Raw genomic sequence first — 24,168 nt, forward strand, 5'->3', positions numbered from 1 at the left:
TTTAACAAGTATGCCCAATAACAAATACTTTTAATGTATTGATTTATTTTTTAAAAAATGAATTCTAATGTTCATTTTAGATTATTTTCCTTTTAAGATTTCAGATGTCTATTGCTAACATAATTTTAATTTTATTTCATAGGTGAGTAGTTCATGTGCATGTGAAAGAAATTGGAGTAAATATGCTTTTATACATTCCAGAAAGAGGAATCACCTACACACAAAAATGGCACAATATTTGGTGTTTGTACACTCAAATCTACAATTGTTATCTTGACAACAACTAGAGTACAAAAATGGATCGACGAGAATGTGGGATTATTGTGGTTCACAAAGATCATGAAGATGATGAGCTTCCACTTGAGGTGCTACAAGAAAATGTTGAAGATATGCTTGATAATGCCAAGAAGTCTACTCACGAAAAGAGTGCTTTTGGAATTGGCACAAGCTCAACAACCATTCTAGAAAATGAACTTAAAATATATATTATTAGGTTTACTTGAATTTTGCATGTGAATGATTAGAAGTGGTTTTAGAGATACATCTATATTAAAAATTATGCATTTAATTATTTATATTTCAAATATCTTATTCTTTTTGGAATTAATGATTGGGTAAATTTTTGGATCTACAAAAGTATTACTTCTTTTTTAAAACTGAATCACTATTTATGAATGTTTCTTTACAATTTCACAAGTGGAAACATTGAAACTTTATAATTAATGTTTTGTTTTATATTATTCACCTTTAATCTTGTTTTTCTCTCTCCTTGTTTCTTATATGCAAAACCTCCAAACTACGTTTCGTATCGTTCTCATTTCTAGATTGATTTCTCATTTCGGGTAACATAGGTTGTACGAATCTCCACAATGAGGCAAATGATTTTGAAATTGCATTGCGCCAGGGCTGGGGGAATGGTATGGCCAAAATTAAGGGTTTTTCTACCAGCGTCAAGGGGATATCCTCTAGATGCAAATAAATGTCCCCTAATACTTTGATGAAGTGTCAATGAAATCTCCCACAACTTATCTTGTTTGGGGTAAGCTCACTTGATGTTTAACACAACCAGTAGGTAAGGGTTCTATGTCTCCCTCTTTCTTTCGATAGGGCCCACAACATTGATGCCTTTTCCATGACACATTGATAATAAAAATAAGGCATGTTGTGAAGAAACATAATACTCTTGATGCATGCACTAACCCCAAGGTACTTTATTCACATTATTTATGAATGAAAACAAAAAGCTTGCAATATTATTAAAAGGAAGAAAGGTAAGGAGGAAAGAAGTGTGAAAACTCCTACCATGATCATTAAGGAGACAAAATCAACATTTTTCACAACTAGAGGGTAAGCCACTGCACAAACAAAATGTAAGGAACTATTTCTTGCATGATAAAAACATGCTTTAGTTGATTCAGTACTATATTTTTTTCAAAACTTAAAACTACTGCCATGATCATTAAAACTTAAAACTACTCCCATGATCATTAAGAAAACAAAATCAACGGACTACACAACCAGTGGGTAAGGGGTTGGTTCTTGCATGATAAGAACATGTTTCAGTTGATTCGGTACTATTTTTTTTTCAAGTCTTAAAACTACTCCCGTGATCATTAAGTAAACAAAATGAACGGACTACACAACCAATGGGTAAGGGACCAATTCTTGCATGATAAGAACATGCTTCATTTGATTCAGTACTAAAAAAGTATTTTGATGTCAGGAAATAGCTAGAAAACAACGAATTTTAAAAGAAAGAACTCCAGCCATGGCAATACCATCATGAAATAGCTATCAAACTAAAAATTTTAAATGAAAAAATTTCAACCATGAGAATTTCATCAGGTTTTCACACTCAAAAGTGCTTCAATAAAAAGTGCATTCCCTATGAAAAATACTTTGAAACAGAAGCGATCATCTCAACCATGTGCCATATCATATAATAATCCTTACGTGAAGCAAAGGTCATTAGTCAATTGTTGAATATCATTTCGGTGAGGCCATTCTCATCTTGGATCCTAGAGTACCTTGTGGTGAGCTGGTTTATTAGTGCCATACACATTTGTCCCAACTTTTTAAAAATAAGACATGGCCTGATAAAACTTTATTGGAAACTCTGATAATTTCAATGTAGAAAATCAATAAAGTTGAAAAGAAATCAAACCTTTATTTCAGCATGGCTACAAAGATAAAAGTCAAATATTTTAGGATGACATATAACCAAGTCTACAACAGTCCTGGTAAACCCTAGCATTCAAGGTAGCATAAATTCAATAGGTAGAAAGAAAACAAAAATGCTTGAAGCTTATAACAACGTTCTAAAACAATAATGGTTTACTCGGTAGAAGTTTTCCATTTTGTTTGAAGCTTATAACAACGTTCTAAAACAATAATGGTTTACTCCGTAGAATTTTTCCATTTCTCAGAGTTGAATGTCTCTTTTCAATGTTTGGGAAAAAGCATTACACTTTTTCACCACAATAAACATAGCCTTCGGTGACTTGCCTATTGTAAACTTCCTCTTTTGCAATGAAACATTAATGTGTAATTTATATTAATGCACAATTTGGTATTGAAAAATAATTAGAAAACTAAAATATATGACATAATATCATATAATAAATTATATTTCTAATAATAAAAAATAATGATGATTAAAAAACCAAATATATTGCATAATATTGTATATGGGGTTGTATATGTCAAAAAGAACAATGATAACTGGAAAATCAAGCTATATTACATAATATCATATATCATATAGTGAGTTGTAAAATGTAGAATCAAATCTCATCCATAAACATTAATAGATAATTATTAATTTTAATTACAATTAACGATGCAGAGCTTATGATTACAGAAAACTAACCCTAAAAAGAGGGTATTTTACAATATGTTAAAAGAGAAAAACAACGAGAGAGAGAAAACGAATGAAATATTACATATAATTGTATACTAAGATGTAAGATGCAACAAAACCAATGAGCAATTTAAAATTTCAATCGGTTGTCATTCAAAACATTAGAAAGTGGACAACCAAAAGAGAGAGAACAATAAATAGCGCTCCCTTCCAACAACATCTTGAATGGATGGAGGAGGCTCCTTGTCCTTCTTGACTCCAAAAACTCTCTTAATCTTCTCTGATACATTAAATTCAATAGAATCCCCTTAATATAAGAATTGAGAAATGGAGCTACTTCTGATAGGTCTCCAAGGCGAAGTATAGACTAAAGTGATCAAGAAAAAATCAAACAAACAGGACCATCATGGGAAATTTTGGTTTAGAATCTACAAGAGGGCCTTCCAACTGAAATTATTTATTGAGTTTCAACAAAAATAATCGAAAATGTTAGTCAAATCCTGAAAGCAGAGGAGCTATTCTCATATTTCTTTTTTTGCCAATTTATAGTCTCCTGGGACCTCTACCATTTAATACCATCCCACTCATAGACATGGTATTTGTGAAAAAGGAAAAACCACCACAGCAACACTTTCTCAATTGTGATAATCGCTGGCAAAATTAACCTCTTGAGAAAATTTTCCTAATATGAATTTTCTTGCCCTTATAGACAGTAATTTTGCATCTTGAACACATTTAAGCAAGGAATGCATGTTTTTACTTCTTGGTAGGAAAATATATTACCTAACATAAGTTAGGATTTCTCCATGCTCCTAGATATTACTAGGAAATTACCATTTACATGCAATATAAGTGCAATAACATTAATTTACCTAAAACCTTTGCCAAAAGAAAAAAATTTGATCAGTCCAGCTATTTGATTATATTGAAAGAATATAATCAAAGTGTTGATTAACCAAAAAATTTCGACTAAGGAATCTTAGTGGTTTCTTTGTTGTGAAATGATGTTTTGGAGAAACTAATGATAAACACTGCATATACAAATATGTATCAATTTGAAACTTTATGTTGTGCCCACCTGTAATGCATAGGCGCATCCTTTTACTTTATCCCAAGTCACCAATATAAGTTGTGAACATAATATTAATTGTTATTTTATTTTAATTTAAACTTGATGACGTTGATGGGTATGTGCCTGACCATGGTTGTGTGGGACTTGGCATGAGGGGCACGTGATTGAGCATTAGGTGAGATCCGGGTATGTGGAAATGGAATCAGTGGATGTTTGTAACTAAATTAGGCCTTGTTTATCATTCATCATTACTAAGATAAGATAGGGGAAGTCAAGTCAAAATACCGAGGCAATGATGAAACAATTGCTAAGGTTTCACGAGAGGGAGATGCATACTCTATGGATTGCAAAGTCCCTCCCAAGAATCCACCGCAACACCAAAGGAAAGATTAGCAGAGTAGAGCGGTCTTAGTTTTCATTTCCACTTCCACTTGACATCAACACTCATAGAGTCACGCACCCAACCCAACATTGAGGATCTTGCTTTCACATGAGAAGCATGACTGAAGAGTATCTTGGGGAAAAATTATGGAACTTTTAAGAGGTGGTGATCTATCATAGACATCGGATACATTTGAACCCTCTTTGTTTTCAAATAGGGGAGGGAGGCACCTCAAGGTGTTTTAGTTACAAGTTTAGTAAGAAGTTTGAGAAACTTCACAGCAATGGTGATGCTGGAAATAGTAACATGGAGGATGAACGTTTTAGCTCCCCACCTTATGCCATTCAGTGCCAGTTGAGCGTTGCAGCTGGGGGAAGTCTTGATCAAGTCTAGAGAGACATTCATAAGCCTAATTTTCAAACAACCTAGGCCCAAGAATCAGGAAGATGAACAGGAAGAAGACGAGGAGGATGGCCTAAAATAGGGAAACAATGGTAGCCTGACCATATTTGCAATGGATTCTATTCTTGTAGGTCAAAACCCGAAACAATCAAAACGACTGCAATTTCAACACCAACACCAATAATTTGGGGAATTATCGGATCAAGCAAACATTAATAACAATATCCATGTCATGGCCGCATCTTCGGGCTCTAAACACCTTGTTTAGAAGACACGAGGGTGTGAGTGTATAATAGATCACATTGTGGAGCAGCGTCCAAAGTGTATGATCAAGAATCGAGAATCTAATGCTCGTTCAAGGGCAAGGAGGCAGTTATGTGACTTGATATTTCTTGGCAAACAAAAATACTTGGGATATCTCGATGCATCATAAATGAATGTTACCACGGTAAAGAGAATTTGGAGGCCTTGACCCATCAGAAATGGATGTTACCAGTACCACCATGAACCATAAGAGAGGACTAGGAGCGTTGGATAAACCATAATTCCAACCTACCGCATTAAATGCACCAGGAAATTTGTCCCATAGTTGTTGGATATTTCCTTAGCCTCTTGAAGAAGCCATCACCACTGATAGTCTAGGATATCCAGAAGCTTCTTCTATGTGTATAAATGTCCCTCATTGGTAATCAAATTTTAATTTACGTTCAATATGTGTTACTCTGATTTGGTATTAGAGCGAGGTTAAGTCTTGAGAGTGTGAGGTTTTCAGTGAGTGATCAAAGTGAGAGTGAGAGATCATTGAGGGTGTGTTACAGAGAGTTTTTTTTGTAGAGAGTTTCTGTGCTGCGCATTATGCTTCTAGTGAAGAGCAAACTGGCCTAAGTTTCATATTGTGTGAAGGAAAATATTCCTACATTGCCACATATGAGTGTTTTGCTGCAAGGAGAGAAACTACAGTCTATTGGAGGGAGTCGAACCACTGAGAATGTGCAGTCTGCGTGAAGTTGGAGTGCTGGTAAGAGAGAATGCCTGAAGGAAGAGGCCATTATGTTCAACTTACAGAAGGTTGTGGGAGTGAAATTGATGGGTAAACTGAATGCTCAATAGTTGTTTTCATCTGTCCATTGTTATGGTTTATTGATTGGTTTCCGGTTATCCCTAGTATTTTAAAATCTTCCGGAAGTTACAAAGAATCTTGCAAGGGATAATAATCGTGTTTAAAAAAAATCTTCTGGAAGTTACAAAAATATTTCAAGGTATATAATTTTGAATGACTAGTCATCTTATTAACCCAATCTTCAATTTTGAAATTTGTGAAAAGCAGTGGCGATTGTTGTTTGTGATTTAAAGAAAAAGTAGTTTGTGATTTTTTAAGATTTTGGAAATGGGCATACTTTTATGAAGTTATTAATAACCATGGTCATGAATGGTATATTTTTTGTGATTAAGGAATATAAAAATTATATATATATATATATATATATAGATATAACTTGAAAAGGAGAATTAAAAGAAAACAATAAAAAAAAAGTGTTTTTTATTGAGAAAAAGGGAGGGTAGCCATATTATCCAATGACATTGGATAGAATTTTATGCTTTATGCTTGAGGGTTTATATTTGTGAGGAAATTATTTATTAAAATTAGTATTTTTTTGTGGTTGGTACTTGGTTATTATAAGTAACATGGCTAATGTATTGGCAAAATATTATTTATCTAACTCTAACAATCTATGTGGTGAAAAATATGCAAATTGGAAGTTTAAGCTACCGACTTTGATGGAAGGATACAATATATGGATGATTTTGTATGGAGATGAAGTCAAGCTAGTGCACCCCAAAGCCACAGATGTTGCAATTCAATATTGGGAGCGACGGGGAAAGAAAGTGAAGGTTCTTTTGCAGATGTCTGTTAATGAAGACATTATTCCACACATTAGAGAGTGAAAAATATCCAAGGAGACATGGGACACTCTCAAAAAGTTATATGAAATGAAGACTACAAATCAAATATTATATTTAAAGAGTAAGCTTCTTTCAATTAAGATGGAGGAAAATGAAAGTGTTAGTAATTTTATTTCTAGAATTAAGGATCTAAAGGATAAATTAGGTGACATTGGTGAAACAATATCTAGTACAAACTTGGTTACTGTGACATTAAATGGAATGCTTGATGAATATCAAATGTTTATCATTGGTCTTTCAGCTAGAGAGAAGGCTCCTACATTTGATGAGTTGGCAGGTATACTTATGCATGAATAAGAGTAGAGAAGAAGTCTTAAACAAAAATCTCCCAATTCAGATTTAGCATTGATGGCTAAAGGGAATTAATCCTTTAAAGGAAAACAATGGGAGAAAAATAAAGGGAAAAAGTCACAGGTAAAAAAATTTCAAGGTACACCTTCACTAAGGACAAATGCCAAATAGAGTAGAGATGATGTGTGTTATTACTGTGGAAAACCTGGTCATTTTGCTAAGAATTGCATGAAAAGAAGGTTTGATCAATTTAAACAAAGAATGCATTCATGAAATTATGTTGATAGAGATGAAGCAATTAGTCACAACTTTAGCAATCTTAAATTGTTTGTGCCCAATGATGCTTTATTAGCGAAAATTAATGATGATAATGCTTGGTTTATAGATTCTGGTGCATCAATCCACATGTCATGCAAAAGAGATTGGTTTGATACTTATCACGAGTTTAATAATGGTACACACATCTATTTAGGAGATAATAGATCACATGAAATGAAAGGATATGGTTATATAAGTGTTACGATGCCTAATGGAGAAGAAAAACAAATTCAAAATTTAATGTATGTTCAAGGATTAAAGAAGAACTTAATTTCAATCTCTACTATTCCATATCAGCATTTAAAAGTTGAATTTGTGAAATCACATTATTTGCTAAGGATATGTAGGAAAACTACAAGGTTTTTCAAAAGGAATGAGAGTTGGAGGATTATATAAGTTGGATGGAATGAAGAATGGGCATCAAGCTTTGGCACCAACAAGCATGTCAAATATAGAGCTTTGGCATCATAGATATGGACACTTAAATCATAATGACCTTGATCTGAATTTAAACTCGAACACAATAAATTACAAATATAAACATACACACAGAGATGCAATGAAAATAAAACTTCATTTCATTAATATCAAAGAACTAAAATATGCTTACATACAAAATGAAAATAAACTAGCTTAGGCGGTGGTAGCTTATCTTCGAGAAGAGATTTTGCGGCTACATGCCTCTCAACTCTATTACAATGAGGCTTGAAGGCCTACTTATTATTCAGAAACAATGGAAAACCCTAAAGATTCAAAAAATTAACCCTAGGAGATGAAACACCAAACTATGGGCCCTGTTGGGGTAAATTGGTACATCAACTTCCCAGGGTCATAACTTTGGCATACGATCTCCATTTGACGCACACAATACCATTAGGGTACTTTTGAGGTCTAAAATGGGCAACTAAAATAAACTTATAAGAACTAATAGGATTCAAGATGATGATGTCAACCGTGGGGGATGATTCACCATTTTTGGGGTAAAAAGGAAAAAAGACTAAAAAAACAATAAAACAATAAAAACCACTTTTTCAACTCATATTTTCAACTTATCTCCCTAAGGTTTTACTCCAATTTCAAGGAGTACTCATTGGATGCAAAATTTAATTCCTCATCCAAGGAGTACCCATGTTGAATACTTTTGATGGACTCTGCTACATGAAAAATTAGAAATACATGAAAAAACATGATTTCAATCACATTTTTCATGTATTTTTCATTTTTGTGTAGCAAGATCCAACGAAAGTATGTAGCATGGGTACTCCTTGGATAAGGAATCAAATTCTCCATCCAATAAGTGTTTCCCCTAGAAATTTGAGTAAACCCATAAGGAGATAAGTTAAAAATACTAGTTGAAAAAATAGTTTTTCCTTTTTCCCTCTAAAATTTGATGATGTAATGTAATCTTATTTTATTATTTCCACTATTATTTTATAATTTCCTTAGGAGGCCCATTTTAGACCTCAAACTCCCCTAATGATTGTTAGAAAGATCTATCCTAGGACTACAACTATGGACAATGAATACTAAGTTAAAAACTTGTATTTTCCAACTGTTAATTTCCCCAAAAAATCATTTATGGCCTCAAAATGGATCTGGAAGTTCAGGACCCGAAAAACTGCCAAAAATAGTAAACTGTGCTACAATTAAGGAAACTGAAAAACTATAAGAAACAATGGTGGGGGTCTTATTGGAATAGGCATGTGGCCACCAACATACACCTAGATCATTCCTTCACCCTTAGGAAGCAATGGTCCCCATTGTGTTGAGTTCCTCCATGAGATGAGGAAACTTCTGTTGAAATTGGTCCCTAGTGAGCCACTTGCCCTAGTGACGGAGTTGGCCTACTTTGACAACTTGATATAGTTGGATCCTTTATTGTCAGGTGTTCTTGATCTGTGTTCCCATGATCTGATTAGTTGTGTCTTGTTCCATGCATTCTGGGTTTAACTTTGTTGGTGTGAGTTGTTCTACAATGTTAGATGGGTCCAACAATGGTGGAAAGTAGGGCTAAAGGCATTCCACATTGAATACTGGGTGGAGACCAAGGAATGGTGGAATACTTAGCTGAAAGGCATTGTCCCCTATTGCCTTGGTAATGGTGTATGGCCCATATCGGAGCAGGTAAGGCTTGTGGTGGGGCCCAATGACATGCTACTTCTGCAAATGTAGCCAAACTTTGTCGCCCACCTGAAACTTGTGTGGAACCTAATGTTTATCATGCTGCTGCTTGTACTTAGCATTAGCTTTGTCCAATATGTCGTGGACCTATTGTGGATATGATGAATGTGATCAATGAAGTTGTTTACCTTGTCATTTGGTTTGGACACGAGATGAATCTGCCTGAGTAGCTACAAATGGTATGGCCACATCAGTGGGACATAGTGGTTGGAACCCAAGCTCGCCTGAAAATGGTTGTGGCTAGTTGAGCTTTGGAGAGCCCGGTTATAGATGTGATGGACATAGGGGAGGATCTCATCCCATGTGCATGGATGCTTTGAGTTGTACATGCGAAAAATGTGTACGATCATCCTGTTGACAACCTCTATCTGGCCATCATTTTGGGGATGGAAATTTGTGGACTTAGTGAGATCGATGTCCAACATTAACCGAAGACTAGATTAAAATGTACTGAGGAACTCGTTGTCCCAATCTGAGATGATATATTGTGGGATCCCAAAGTGTACCCACACTTTTTCAAAGAAGATTTTAGCAGTGGATTCTACTCTGATATTCTTCTTGCAGGCCACCATAATGACCATCTTCAAGAATCTATTGATGACCACAAAAACATAGTTGTTTCCATGCTTAGTAGAAGGAATGTCTGACATGTAATCCATGGAGATGGATTTCGAAGGTTGAATAGGGGTACGCAACAGAGCATAAAGGCCTTGCTTATTGATGGCCAGTTTGGAAATAACATAGGAAGTGTAGGATCTGATGTACTTCCCGAAATCCTATCGAAGATTCATCCAATAGAAATACTTCTATAGTACTGCCACTGTTTTCTTGACCTCAAAATGCCCAATGACCTGATTGTAGTGTGATTCCCAAATCATCTTCGCACACTCACTTGAAGGAACACAAAGGTGTCCCAGGTGGCATAACAGTGCATCCTGGAGGTGAAAATCTGAAACTTGCTAACCCTCCAATAGCATCTGGTATGTGTTACCGAATTCTCAGTCACTTTTGCATAGAAGTGGCCAATGAAAAGTCTCGTACCAACAAGAGTTGAGCATGGTGGTTAACCCCATGATTAGGGGTTAGCTAAGGCAACCTGCAACATTATTGGTGTTCCCCTTATTGTACTTGGTATTCAAATGGAACTATTGCAGGCATGTGGACCACTTCTGATGGTGATCATTTTGCAACTTCCCTTGCATTTGTATGAACTGCACGGGTGAGTGGTCCATGTGGATGACTATTTCCTTCCCCAAAATGTAATGCTTCAATTGTTGGCAAGCCTGAATAATGGAATACATCTTTTTCTCATAAGTGGGATACTTCACGATAGTGTCTGAAAGTGTCTCACTATGATATGCCATTGGATGCCCCTTTTGAGTAAGAAATTCCCTAATAGCATAGTCAAAGGCACCTTTCTCGCTCTCAAATGGTTGTTGCAAGTCTAGTAATGTGAGCATTGGTGCAAACCAAAGGCGATGTTTCAACTCTTTAAATGCCTGTTGTTGACATTCAAACTAGAATAATTTTTCTTTCGCTCCTTCCTTGGTGACTTCACTCAAGGGCTAAGTGATATGAGAGAACCCCAACACGAACCTGCGGTAGAAATTGGCAAGACCCAGAAAGCTCCGGAGCTCTATCAGAGTGGTTGGGCCTAGAAAATATCAAATTACTTGGATCTTGGTTCAATCCACGTGTGCGAAAGCTACGGAGCTCTATCAGAGTGACTGGGCCTGGAAAATATCGAATGACTTGGATTTTGGCTCGATCCACGTGTGCCCCCCGTTCATCAATAATATATCCTAGATACTAAACATGGGTCATGCCAAAAGTGCATTTATCCAAATTGACACACAACTTGTTCTACCACAGTGTTTGGAGAACCTGTCGGATGTGGTGGCTGTGCTCTTCCCAACTCTGGTTGAAGATCGGGATGTCATCCAAGTATACCACTACAAATGATCTGGTGAATGACCACAAGATGTCATACATCAACCTCATGAAGGTTGCAGGAGCATTCGTCAACCCGAAATGCATAAAATATCCATTCAAAAATGCCCTCCTTGGATTTGAAGGCAGTCTTCCACACATCAAAGGGTTCAGTTGGTACCTGTTGATATCCAAACATCAAGTCAATCTTGCTGAAATATTTCCCCCCCTTGAGTTGGTCCAGAAGGTCATCTAACCATGGGATCAGGTGCCTATTCCGGATAATGATCTTGTTCAATGCCTGATAGTCAATATAGAGTCTCCAAGTCCCATCCTTCTTCTATACCAACACAATTGGGCTACCACAGGGCGATGAACTCGGCTGGATGTGACCTTTCTGCAACAAATCCTAAATTTTCCTCTTCATTTTTTCATTCTCCACAACAGAGTGTTGATATATTGGTCCATTGGGAAACTACGCATCTGGGGTCATATCGATGGATTGCTTGACCTGACAGTGCAGAGGCACCCTTGCGGGGGAGGTGAAGATGTCCTCGTATTCCTGTACGACCTTGTCCATCTTTGGTTCTTTTTCAGAGGGTCCCTGTTTGGATGTCGTGGCCACGGTCTTCTTCTTTCCTTGAGGGCATTTCATTAGGAAAGCAAATTTCCCGGTTTTGGAAATGAGCTTACTGCATTGTTTTGTAGTAACCAAAGACATGGCGGTAGGCGGTGCTACCTTCAGTATCTTGTACAACTTACTTCCCAAGTTACCAATAACAACACGGCCTTGACTCATACATAGCATGTCACTTCCATAAGTATGATTGGCCGAATAATACATCACAAACATCAAGAGGAGCAACGTCACATAATACCTCATCTGTGAAGGGCTTGATGCTATATGGAAGGCAACATTGCTGGCTGATGCAGAGATTATGTCCATGGTGAAGCCACTCGATGGTGTATGGTTGTGGGTGTGATGTGGTCGGTAAGCATAGCCACTTCATGAAATCTGCTGAAATAAGGTTCTTATGGCTCCCACTGTCGAAAATGAACTATAGCAGGGAACCCTTTATCCACATTTGGGAGTGGAAGAGGCGCTCCTGCTCCTCTGGATCTTCAAGTTCCTCCTTCTAGATCTTCATGGTAGAAATAGTGGCATTGGGATCCACATCGATAATCTGCTTCCCTTTTTCATTCCCCTTGTCAGGTTCTGACTTAGAGTTGGAACATTAATCTGATTCATAAGCCTTCAGCTCGGTCACTAGTGACTGCTTGGCTCGACACTCACTTGTGTTGTAAGTGCAGCTTTTATGGAACTCACACCACTTTCCCCTATCCCTCTTCAGATTCGAGGTGTTGTTATTTGCTTGCGGCATTGGCAGGTTGCCTTGGGCTACCCTGCATTTGATTTGTCCTTTGTTCTGTGGTTTGGGGGAAACTTTCCCTTGCTTTAGATTCACATATCCAAAGTCTCACTTTTTTTTTAAGCTTCTGCTCAATCTTGACAACATATCAGTACATCGTCCCAAGTGAGGAGATGTCCAAGAACTCCATCTCATCTTGGGTGTACCTGCTTATGTAGTTGCAATCCTTCAGTACCAAATGTTTCCCAAAATCCTTGATACCCAACTTTGTGTGAAGGGTATGAAAAACATTGGTAAATTTTGGCATGTCTTGGGCCCTTGCCTGCTGTAGTGTGGTCCACTTTATGTATTTATCCTCATAGCTCTTGATAGGTTAGTACTGCTCCTTGATGGTGTCCCAAAATGAATTCCAAGTGGGTGTAGCTGAAAACAGTGAGGGCATACTTTCATCCTTCTTCTCATAGTAGTTTTACCACGAGTCCTTGACGTAGGGGGCAGCTTTGAGAAGAGAAAAAGTAATATCTTCCCGGTTGGAAAAATCATGAACAAAAAAATATCCTTCTAACATATTTAACCATTTATCTACGACGTATGCATCTATTTGGCCCTCAAATATGGGAATGTCAAAGTTTACTTGTACCTTAAAAGGAGTGGTGCCTCTAGAGTGGCTACTAGATGTGGATGCGCCGCCGATGGGCCACCGTTAAAGGATCTGGGCAAAGTTATCCATCATCATTTTCCTTTGTTTCTTGAGGGCCTCCTCAAGCAATATTTTGATAGGATCTCCTACTCCCTCATCTTTATTTTCTTCCCCCATGGGCAGCCATCGGGGTTTGTGAGGCTGATCTTGCTAAGGTTCAACAAGATTGAGCCCTAACTCCTTATACCCCGACCTTATTCAAGACATGCAAAGAAGGATTGAGAAAGATTAGACCCTCTAATACCATTGATCTATATTTAAACAGGAAGACAACAAATTACATATATAACCATACACACAAAGATGCAGTGGAAATAAAACTTCATTTCATTAATATCAAAGAACTGAAATATGCTTACATATAGAATGGAAATAAACTAGCTCGGGCAATGGTAGCTTATCTCTTAGAAGAGATGTGGTAGCTACATGCCTCTTATCTCTATTATAATGAGGCTTGAAGACCTATTTATTATTGAGAAATAATGGAAACCCATAAACATCCAAAAACCTAACCATTAGGGGATTTTTGAGGTCTAGAATGGGCCTCCTAATAAAAATGTACAACCAAAATAAACTTTATAAGAACCAATAAGATTCAAGATGATGACATCAACCATGGGGAATGATTCACCATTTTTGGAGTAAAAAACTACAAAGATTAAATAATAATAAAATAATAAAACTATTTTTTCAACTCATATTTTCACCTTATCTCCCTAATTTTTTACTAAATTTCAAGCGGGAGTACTCATTGGATGCAAAATTTAGTTCCTCATCCAAGGAGTACCCATGTTGCATACTTTCAATGGACCTTACTACACGTAAAATGAGAAATACATGAAAAAACGTGATTGGAATCACGTTTTTCATGTATTTTTCATTTTTTGTGTAGTGAGGTCCATCGAAAGTATGCAATATGGGTACTCCTAATTCTACATCCAATGAGTGTTTCCACTTGAAATTTGAGTAAACCCATATGGAGATAAGTTGAAAATACGAGTTGAAAAAATAGTTGTATTTTTTCCCTCTAAAATTTGATGATGTAATCTAATGTTATTTTATTGTTTCCACTATTATTTTATAATTTCCTTAGGAGGCCCATTTTAGACCTCAAAGATCCCCTAATTCCTAAGAGATGAAACGCCAAACTATGGGCCCCGTTGGGGTAAGTTCGTACATCAATTTCTCAGGGGCATAACTTTGACATATGATTTCTGTTTGATGGACACAATACCTTGCTAGAAATATCCATATGAGGACTACAACACTAACAATGAATAATGGGTTGAAAACTCATATTTTCCTACTATGGGTTTCCCAAAAAGCATCATTTAGGGCCTCAAAATGGCTTCGGAAGTTCAGGACTCGAAAAACTACCAAAAAGAGTAAACTATGCCAAAATTAAGGAAACTGAAAAACTAAAAGAAATAATAGTGGGGGTCCAAGTGGAATAGGCGGGTGGCCACCAATATCCACCTGGATTAGACCTAATGTTACTACAAAAGAAATTGATGGTAGAAATCCTTCCAAATATTAAGGGTGAACACTTTGAATGTGAAGGTGGTGCACTAGGAAAACAACACAGGGATGCATGAAACTAGAAGAAAATGTGAAATACTTGAACTAGTGCATACTGATGTATCATTTGGGGAATTTTGAAGTCTAAAATGGGCCTCCTGAGGAAATTATAAAATAATAGTGGAAAAATTAAAATAAGATTTGATTACATCATCAAATTTTAGAGGGAAAGAATGAAAACTATTTTTTCAACTTGTATTTTCAAAACTCGTTGAATGAAAAGCTTGATTCCTCATCCAAGGAGTACCCATGTTGGATACTTTTGATGGGCCCTTATACACTAAAAATGAGAAATACATGAAAAATATGATTGCAATCATGTTTTTTCATGCATTTATCATTTTTCATGCAGCAGGGTCCATCAAAAGTATCAAACATGGGTACTCCTTGGATGAGGAATTAAATTTTGATTCCAGCAAGTAATCCTACTCAAAATTTTAGTAAAACCTTAGAGATATAAGTTTAAAATACGAGTTGAACAAATAGTTTTATTTTTTTTTTATTTTTTAATCCTTTTACTTTTTTACTCCAAAAATGGTGAATCATCCCCCATGGTTGACATCATCAACTTGAACCCTACTGGTTCTTAAAAAGTTTAATTTCATTGTACATTTTTCTTAGGATGCCCATTTTAGACCTCAAAATTCCCCTAATGGTGGTCCAATTCAAACTAAGTCATTTGGTGGAGCATGTTACTTTCTTATATTTATTGATGATAGCACTAGATACACATGGGTATACTTTATAAGAAATAAAAGTGACGTGTTTGAATAATTTAGAGAATTCAAGAGTATGGTTGCAAAGAAAACATGAAAGAGCATTAAAATTCTTTGATCAGATAAAGGTGTTGAGTATACTTCAGGAGCTTTTGTCAAATACTGCAAGAAAAATGAAATTATGCAACAATTTACAGTACCATATACACCTCATCAAAATGGAGTAGTTGAGAGAAAGAATAGAACAGTAGTTGAATGTGCTTGTAGTATGTTAAAAAGTAAAGGGCTTTCTAATATTTTTGGGCTGAAGCCATTATTACAACTGTATATCTCAAAAATAGAAGCCCTACAAAGTATTTTGAGCACAAAACACGATTTGAAGCATTTTATGGTTTTAAACCTAAAGTTAGTCATTTAAGGATATTTGGATGCAAGGCCTTTGCTTATATTCCTAAAGAGGATAGGAGAAAATTAGATGCCAAAGCTATCAAATTCATTTTTATTAGATATTGTACTAATGAAAAAGCACATAAAATGTATGATCCAGGTACTCACAAGGTCTTTGCAAGTAGAGATGTTATATTTCATGAGAATGCATATAAGCAAATAAAAGAAGATGAACATAATGTATGGAAACCTCCTTATGAAAACTTTAAGGAAGAAGAAGTTGTGGAATCATCTCAAGCTCAAGAAAGCATGGACATTCCAAAATACATATTAGGAAGTCAAAGTCCACAAAGAAGTGATGAAGGCACTCCACAGAGAAGAAAAAGAGGAGAAGTTACTCCACAGTGTAATGAACCTCTAAGAAGGTCAACACGTCAAACTCAAACCCTTATAAGGTATAAATATTATGCTTTAATTTCTCAAGTAATGGCATTTTTTGAGCCTCTAAATTATGAACAAGCTAAAAATCATAAAGAATGGATGGAAGCTATGAAAGAAGAATATGACTATATAATGAAAAATGAAACTTGGGAATTAACAGAATCACCTGAAAATAAAGTCCCTATAGGATCAAAATGATTGTACAAGACAAAATTTAATGCAAATGGTAGCATAGACAAGTATGAGGCAAGATTGGTTACACGAGTTTATTCACAAAAGGGAGGTATAGATTATGAAGATACCTTTGCTTTGGTTGAAAAAATGAACGCAATTAGAATAATGATAGCATTGGACACTAAATATGATTGGAAGTTACATCAATTAGATGTGATGTCAACTTTTCTCAATGGTGACTTAAAAGAGGAGATTTATCTTGTTCAACAAGAATGATTTGTAAGGAAGGGACAAGAGCATCTTGTATGCAAGTTAAAAAAGGCCTTATATGGACCAAAACAGGCATCTAGACCTTGGTATGATAAAATAGATAAATTCTTCTTCCAACAGGGATTTATTAAAAAAAACAAAAAGAATGGATGAAACAAATGTTAAATTAGGATTTATGCACTCATCCTGCATCAAAAGCATTTGATATGAGCACAACTGGTGCTAAGAAAAGAAATCTATCTTTACAATGGAAGAAGTATATGGAAGATACATATTCGTGCATTTCTTTTTACAATTGGAAAGAAATGGAAGAAGGGCAAGAAGTTCACATGGCAGAAGCCAAAAAGCAGATAAATTGGACAAATATTTCTCTTAAAGGGTTAGAAATGAATATGATCAAATCTGAGGACCATAAGAACTATTTTGATTCCTTACATGTTGATTAGATAGAAATGGAAATATAGTATTAATCTCTATCTGTGTTGATGATCTAATAAAACAGGGAATGTTGATAAATTAATTAAATCTATAAAAAGGAAGTTATCCCAGGAATTTGAGATGAAGGATCTTGAACAGATGCACTATTATGTAGGTCTTAAAGTGTAGAGAGATAATGTTAGCACTTTAAACACACAAAGCAAATATACAAATGAGGTACTAAATATATTTCATATGAAAGGATGTAAAGCAGTGAGTACTCCATCGGTACAAAATATCAAATTGAGAAATGTTGATGGAACAAAAGAGGTGAATAGAACATTGTATCGACAATTAGTGGGAAGTCTGAATTATCTCACTACCACTAGACCTAACATTGCTTATGTAGTACACATACTTAGTCAATTCATGGCTAAGCTTCATGAAATCCATTGGATAGTTGCAAAAAGGGTCCTTCGATATTTAAAAAGAACTATAAATTTTTGGTATTGAATATAATAATGATTGTAATGTTGAATTGACAAGTCATTCTGATTCTGACTGAGCTGGAAATCCAGATGATAGGAAATACACCACTAGATATGTGTTCAATATAGTATCAGGAACTATATAATGGAGCAGTACGAAACAACCAACATTTTCCTGATCATCAACTGAAGCAGAGTATAAAGCATTATGTAGTGCCACCTGTGAAGCTATATCGCTCAGAAGGATACTTGAAGATGCTGGTGAAGGTCAACAAGAACCTACAGTGATCAGATGTGATAATCAACGCACCATCAAATTGGTGAACAATCTTGTATGTCATGCAAGGTCAAATCATATAGACACACAATATCATTTTGTAAGAGAAAAGGTCCAATCAAAGGAAATTAACTTAATATATTGTAATACAAATGAGAATGTTATTGGCATATTCACTAAGCCTCTAGGGAAGGCCAAATTTGAGTTTTGTAGAAGTAATTTATGTGTTGTAGAGAATCTAGATTATGTTGTAAGCCTAGCTAATATTTAGATCAACAGGCATGCTAATTAAGAGTATGTTTGTGTCTTATGTATTGTGCTATAGGATATTTTGTGTGTTGGAATTAAGGGGAGTGTTGGATAAACAATAGTTCAAACCTACCACCGTAAATGCACCAGGAAACTTGTTTCAGAGTTTCTAGATATTTCCTTATCTTCTTCAGGAAGCCATCGCCACCAACAATCTAGGCGATCCAAAGCTTCTTGTCTATGTAGAAATGCCCTTGACTAGTAATCAAATTTTAAGTTATGTTCAGTATGTGTTACTCTGATTAGGAGAGCATTGAACATCGTCCGAAGAAGTACATCGACCTCTCGAGGACTATCACAGATATGAAAAAATAGGGATACATGGTTTCAAGAAGCTATATTATGTAGTAGAAAATTCAATTTTCCTTTTTAATCTCAGATCAGTTCAACTTTGAGTGCTTATGTCTCTGTTTCTAGGGTAATATTATATTACCTTGTAAAAATGTTGAGTACTTTGGTGTAGGGAACTGTTATTGTGGTATCTTTCAAGCGAGGCCTTGGTATTAGGTATTTTTAAGTCTCAATGATGTCTACATTGCCATTGATATATATGGAAGGATATTTCCTAGAGTTAACACAAGGTATATATATAGAAGGATATGCCCCTGAGTGATAACTCGTATTGCGTCTTTGGTGTCAGTGTGGAGTTATGGGATATTGAATGGGATAAATTAAGCTGTTATGGATATCACATATCACATATTTAAGCATAAGTTGAAGAAGAACCCTGTGAAAGTGAATTATGAGATAGTAATGAAGTTTACAACATAGAAATTATGAAATAGTAATGAAATTTATAGCATAGGAAATTAATAACTGCTAAATTCATCTTAAAAAAATTGAAATACAGCGATGGAATAAAGTGATCCTAAACAATGAAAACATATTCCCACCTTTTACATGACGAAATATTTGGTTCACAACATTCTTCAATCCAGGTCCAGGTAACTAGAAAGGCACCACACTAGTTCATCTCTTTCCTATACTTCTTGCTCCTGAATGAGAATTGGTCCAATAAAGCTCCCTATGAAAGTTATTCTCCTTGCTTAAAGCTCCCCAGGCAAGTTATTCTCCTTGATTTTTATTGTAGGCTATATTAATTCTATGTAAGAAAAGTTAATCTATCAACTAGTTCCCTTCAAATTTCATCATTAGGAAGAATTGTATAATTTTTTTCAAAAGATAAATAAAAGTAAAGTCCTTGAGCACATAATTAATTAAGTCAATAGTTAAATGATTGTTTCAAAACTAAGAACCTAGAGTGCACTACCTATATAGCTAAAGAGATTGTACTCCTTTCAAATACTAAACAAGGATAGATGAGGCTATATAGCTAAAGAGATTGTGCTCCTTTCAAATACCAAAAAAGGATAGATGATTACAAAATAGGAGAACAACATTGCTCTAATTTTATTACTTAATGATCATGTTCTTACAAACAAAAGGCTAGAGATTTATTCTTTTTCTAGTCTTGTCTTATGGCAGAATTCCATTGGTTTTGTGTTTGACATGTTTGAGATTGCTACTTGCAGTAGGACAACTCGCAAAGTTGGGCAACTTGCAAAACCAACAGAGCTATATTTGCAAATGTAGCTGGTGGCTTGGAACTTGTTAAAAATACCAACAAGAAATGCTAAAAATAGAAATGCTAAGTATAGCATTTCAGGTACCAGTGTTGGAAATGGCAACAAGGAATGATAAAATAGAAATTCTAAAAATAGCATTGCTAAAAATAGCATTTCGAGATAGATTGCAATTTTAGTTAGTCCTTGAACTAAAATTGAGAATTAAAATTCGAATTTGATATTAGCAGCTATTTGAAAAATAATTAATTAATTTAGCTTGAGTAAATTAGTTAGAGAAAATCAAACATGAAGTCTATGTGAAGACATGCAATAGTTATCCCTTTGATTGAGGAAGTTATCCATCAATTAAGGAGATAAGGTTGAGTTGTAATTAGTTAGCTCAGTTAACAGAGTTAAGTCCAGTTAGATTAGTTCCAACAGATGATGGAACTGATTGTCAGTTCAGTTAGTTAATGCATTCATGCATGTAACTAGTGTACCTCATATAACTGAATATTCTCTCATAAATAACTCATGCATGTCAGTTCAGTCAGAGACCCAATTGATATCAAAGGAAGGGATAGTGTATTATTAGTTGGAGGATTTTTCCTATATAGGAAACTCATCCATGTAGACAAAATAATCTCCTTTAGGATTGTGTAGTTAGATCAGAGGTTAGTGAGCAGTGTGAGAGGTAATTCACACAGGTGGCAACTTTTGGACCCCAGGAGAAACTGCGCAGGGAAATAGGAGGCTTGGAGGGCAGAGGAGAAGGTTGTGAGAGCCTTTCACTGTCTATGAGCAGCAATGAGGGATTGTACCGAGCTAGATAGCTTGTGACCTAAAGCTTTGTGTAATCTATGATATATTTCCACTTGTTTGATAATACAGATAGCAGGGTTTTTAGCTGAGGCTTTCCCTAGATTATTCTTTTGTATTATGTGTGATTGATTTCTCATTCTCAGTTATATGTGTTCTAAATTGATTATGCTCAAATTGATTAAGCTTCCGCAAGTTTGTTTGTAGAAGTAGATTTAGTATATTGTCTTAGTACATTGCATTATCAGGTGATCTACAGTGGTAATTTCTACATGGTATCAGAGGAAAGGTGATCAAAGAAGAGAAGAGTATACAAAGAAGAGAGAAGTTTGAAGTTCCTGATTATAGAAATCGAATTCTTATCACATCTCAAATTTCACCAATGGAATTCAACGATTTGAGACTCAAGTATGCCCTGGATGGTAGCTTGAATTATATAGTCTGGAAGGATCGCATGGAAGTGGTATTAGAGGACCATGGTTTGAAGGACTTCATTGATCAAGAAGTCCCCAAGCTAGCAGCTGCTAATGACCAAGAATTAGCGGAATGGAAGAAATGTGTGGCTAGAGCAAGGAGGATTCTTCTAGAGGGAGTTTGAGACCACATAGTCTCCAGTCTCCATGGGAAGGAGACACCATTTTCAATGTGGAAAACATTGAAGGATCTATATCATAACAACAACGATCAGAGGAAGCTGGCGCAGAAAGACAAGCTTTGAAAAATCAAGTGTGAAAAGGGTGACACGATCTCTACATATCTGAACAAGCTTACCACCTGTAGGGATGATCTTGGAAGTGTAGGAATCATGGTAGCTGATGATGACATGGTGAGTCTTGCTCTCCTCGGTCTTCCTAAGAGCTGGCATAGTTATTAAGACTCGATTAATGGAAGAGAGAAACTGCCAGATTGGGAACGACTGTGGTCAGATATGATGTAGGAGGAGATCAGAAGAAGCACTAAAGATGGTTCTTCATCCAAGGAGGATGAAGAAAATTTTGCCTTAGTGAGTAAGGAAAAGAAAGGGAAGGAGAAGGATTCTCATCCCAAATCAAATTCTTCCCATGGTGGGAAGAATATTGACAAATTGAAAGTGTGATGCTTTCATTGTCATGAGGTGGGCCATTATGCAACAAATTGTCCATTGAAGAAATCGAAGATGGGATCCTCAGAAGGATTTGAAGGTGAGGCATTGGCCTCTCAGTTTGATTTGGATTTTACCCTCATCACATGCATGGTTTAATCGATGATGGGTTGTGGTTGATTTCTTGACAGTCGAGCCTCATTCCACATGCCCGATGATAAGAGTTTGTTCAGTACCTTGGAGCAAAAAGACCTCTAGATGTGCATAGTGTTTCTGGGAAAATTAATGTCTTGTCGAATGACTAACCCTCTAGGTTTGGTAGTTAACTTAGAAACAATAGTTTAAAGCAATTCAATTATATTTTCTATGAGTGATAGATAAGAGAAAGATTGTAGAGGACCAACTTGGAACTTTCGCTTGATCCTCGCTTGATCTCCCTCTCCTTTGACTGATCCCGTAACTCCTCCCTGTACTTAACACACTTGGAGAGTACCTGCACAACTACAGCAACAAAGAACTGTCAAAGCATCATGATCTATCACAACATAAACATTATAGAATCAAAGATATAATGAACATATGAAAGCATTTATAATTAACACAATCAATTGGGAAAAATCTCGAAGAACTTTATTGATAATAAGGAGAATTACAACCCAGTTGTCTGATCCAATGCCATCCTCCCAGCTTCAATCCTTCTTCACCTCATGAATTAGCAAGAACACACCAACAGTAATGCAATGCTCTCTCCTCAATACTAAAACTAGCAGCACTTCCTTACAATTCACAACAATTCAGCCTTCTGATCTCTTGGATGGGAGATCCTTTTATAGATGATTGCAAGAGGGTGAGTCATCAATGGGGATGATGAATTCCATTCCATTTGTTGAAATTAGTTCCTCAAGAGAGGGGAATTGGAGATGGTTTCCTAGATCCTTTGGTCATCCTTGGGCGAGTTTAGAGAGGCAAGTGGCATAGGAGAAGTTTCTAGAAGATTCCATGAGCAACCAACTAACAAACTGTCCTAGAATTTTGTCCAACCTCGCCCATTGTACTTACTAAAGGGCCAAACTGCGATGCATCTCACTTAGACAGTGTAGCAGGTGAGATGCATCTCACCTCAACATAGGGCTTTCAGATATGGTTCAGTTTAGGCACTTTCTGGATGATTTCTGAGATGGAACTTCTAGGGACTGAGGCATTCATATGACTAAGCTTCTTTAGGGTATAAAACAACTCTTTTAGGGGTTGATGAGCCCTAATATCATCGACATATGAGTTTGTGGTTGATGTGCCCAAATATATCTATAACACATAGAGATGGGTAATGATGAAAAGTATAGTGTTTCAAGAGTAAGAACGGTTTCTTTTCAGAGGGAGCATGGAGCTCACATCACATTGACAGATGTGAAGTATGTGCCAAGACTGAAGAAGAACTTGGTATCGATCACGATGCCAGAAGACAAAGACAATGATGTACTCTTCAGTAAGGGAAAGGTTTTCCTTAGACACATCACCACGAGACAGGTGAAGCAGATCGGTTCACGAGTCAAGAACCTATATGCTCTTGATGTTCAAGATGAATGAAAAGCCTTGAGGAGCAAGGCAACTGTTGGAGACTTGGTGGTTGAGAGGGAGAGTACATTACCTCTCAACATGCAATGTTAGAAGAAGTCTCAGACAATTGTGGAGGAGCCACAATTGGTGAAGCAACTTCAGGAGGTTGTGGAGCAGCCACAACTGGAGAAGCCGAGAGGAGACCATGTGGAGGCATCTACTCATGTAGAGAGCTCCAGTAGGGGGAATTTTCGAGCCAAGTGGGCAGAGGGATCACATGCATCCATACCTCCAGGTAGGAGGTGGGGTGATGTGGAGTGACAGTCCTAAGAAGGCTAAAATAAGAGCAGGGTTGTCACGCCCCTACACCTGCGGTAGTCTTCCAACCGCTTGTAGCAAGGTGCGGCACCACCGAACGCATTATTTTCACCAATACCAGCATTCGTGGACTACGCCTACTTTCACATTAACATACTTAGCTTATGTTCTGCAACTAAGTAAAATGAAATTATCCTTTATACTTAATGAAGCCCATACTCATTCATTATCATCAAGCAATTAACCAAGAACAACAACAATTGCAAACAAGTATAAAGGGAAGGGGCAACTCGCGAACAGT

The 24,168-nt window shown here is 36.2% G+C and overlaps 1 pseudogene; it reads left to right on the forward strand.

The window, feature by feature from the left end:
* The first annotated feature begins 296 nt into the window (after positions 1-296).
* Positions 297-5,149, forward strand: LOC149216896 (uncharacterized; annotated as a pseudogene).
* The last annotated feature ends 19,019 nt before the right edge of the window (positions 5,150-24,168 follow it).

Source organism: Pinus tabuliformis, chromosome 1_1 (assembly GCF_031772625.1).
Source record: "Pinus tabuliformis cultivar Carrire ecotype Pingquan chromosome 1_1, CPIR1, whole genome shotgun sequence".
Lineage (NCBI taxonomy): Eukaryota > Viridiplantae > Streptophyta > Pinopsida > Pinales > Pinaceae > Pinus > Pinus tabuliformis.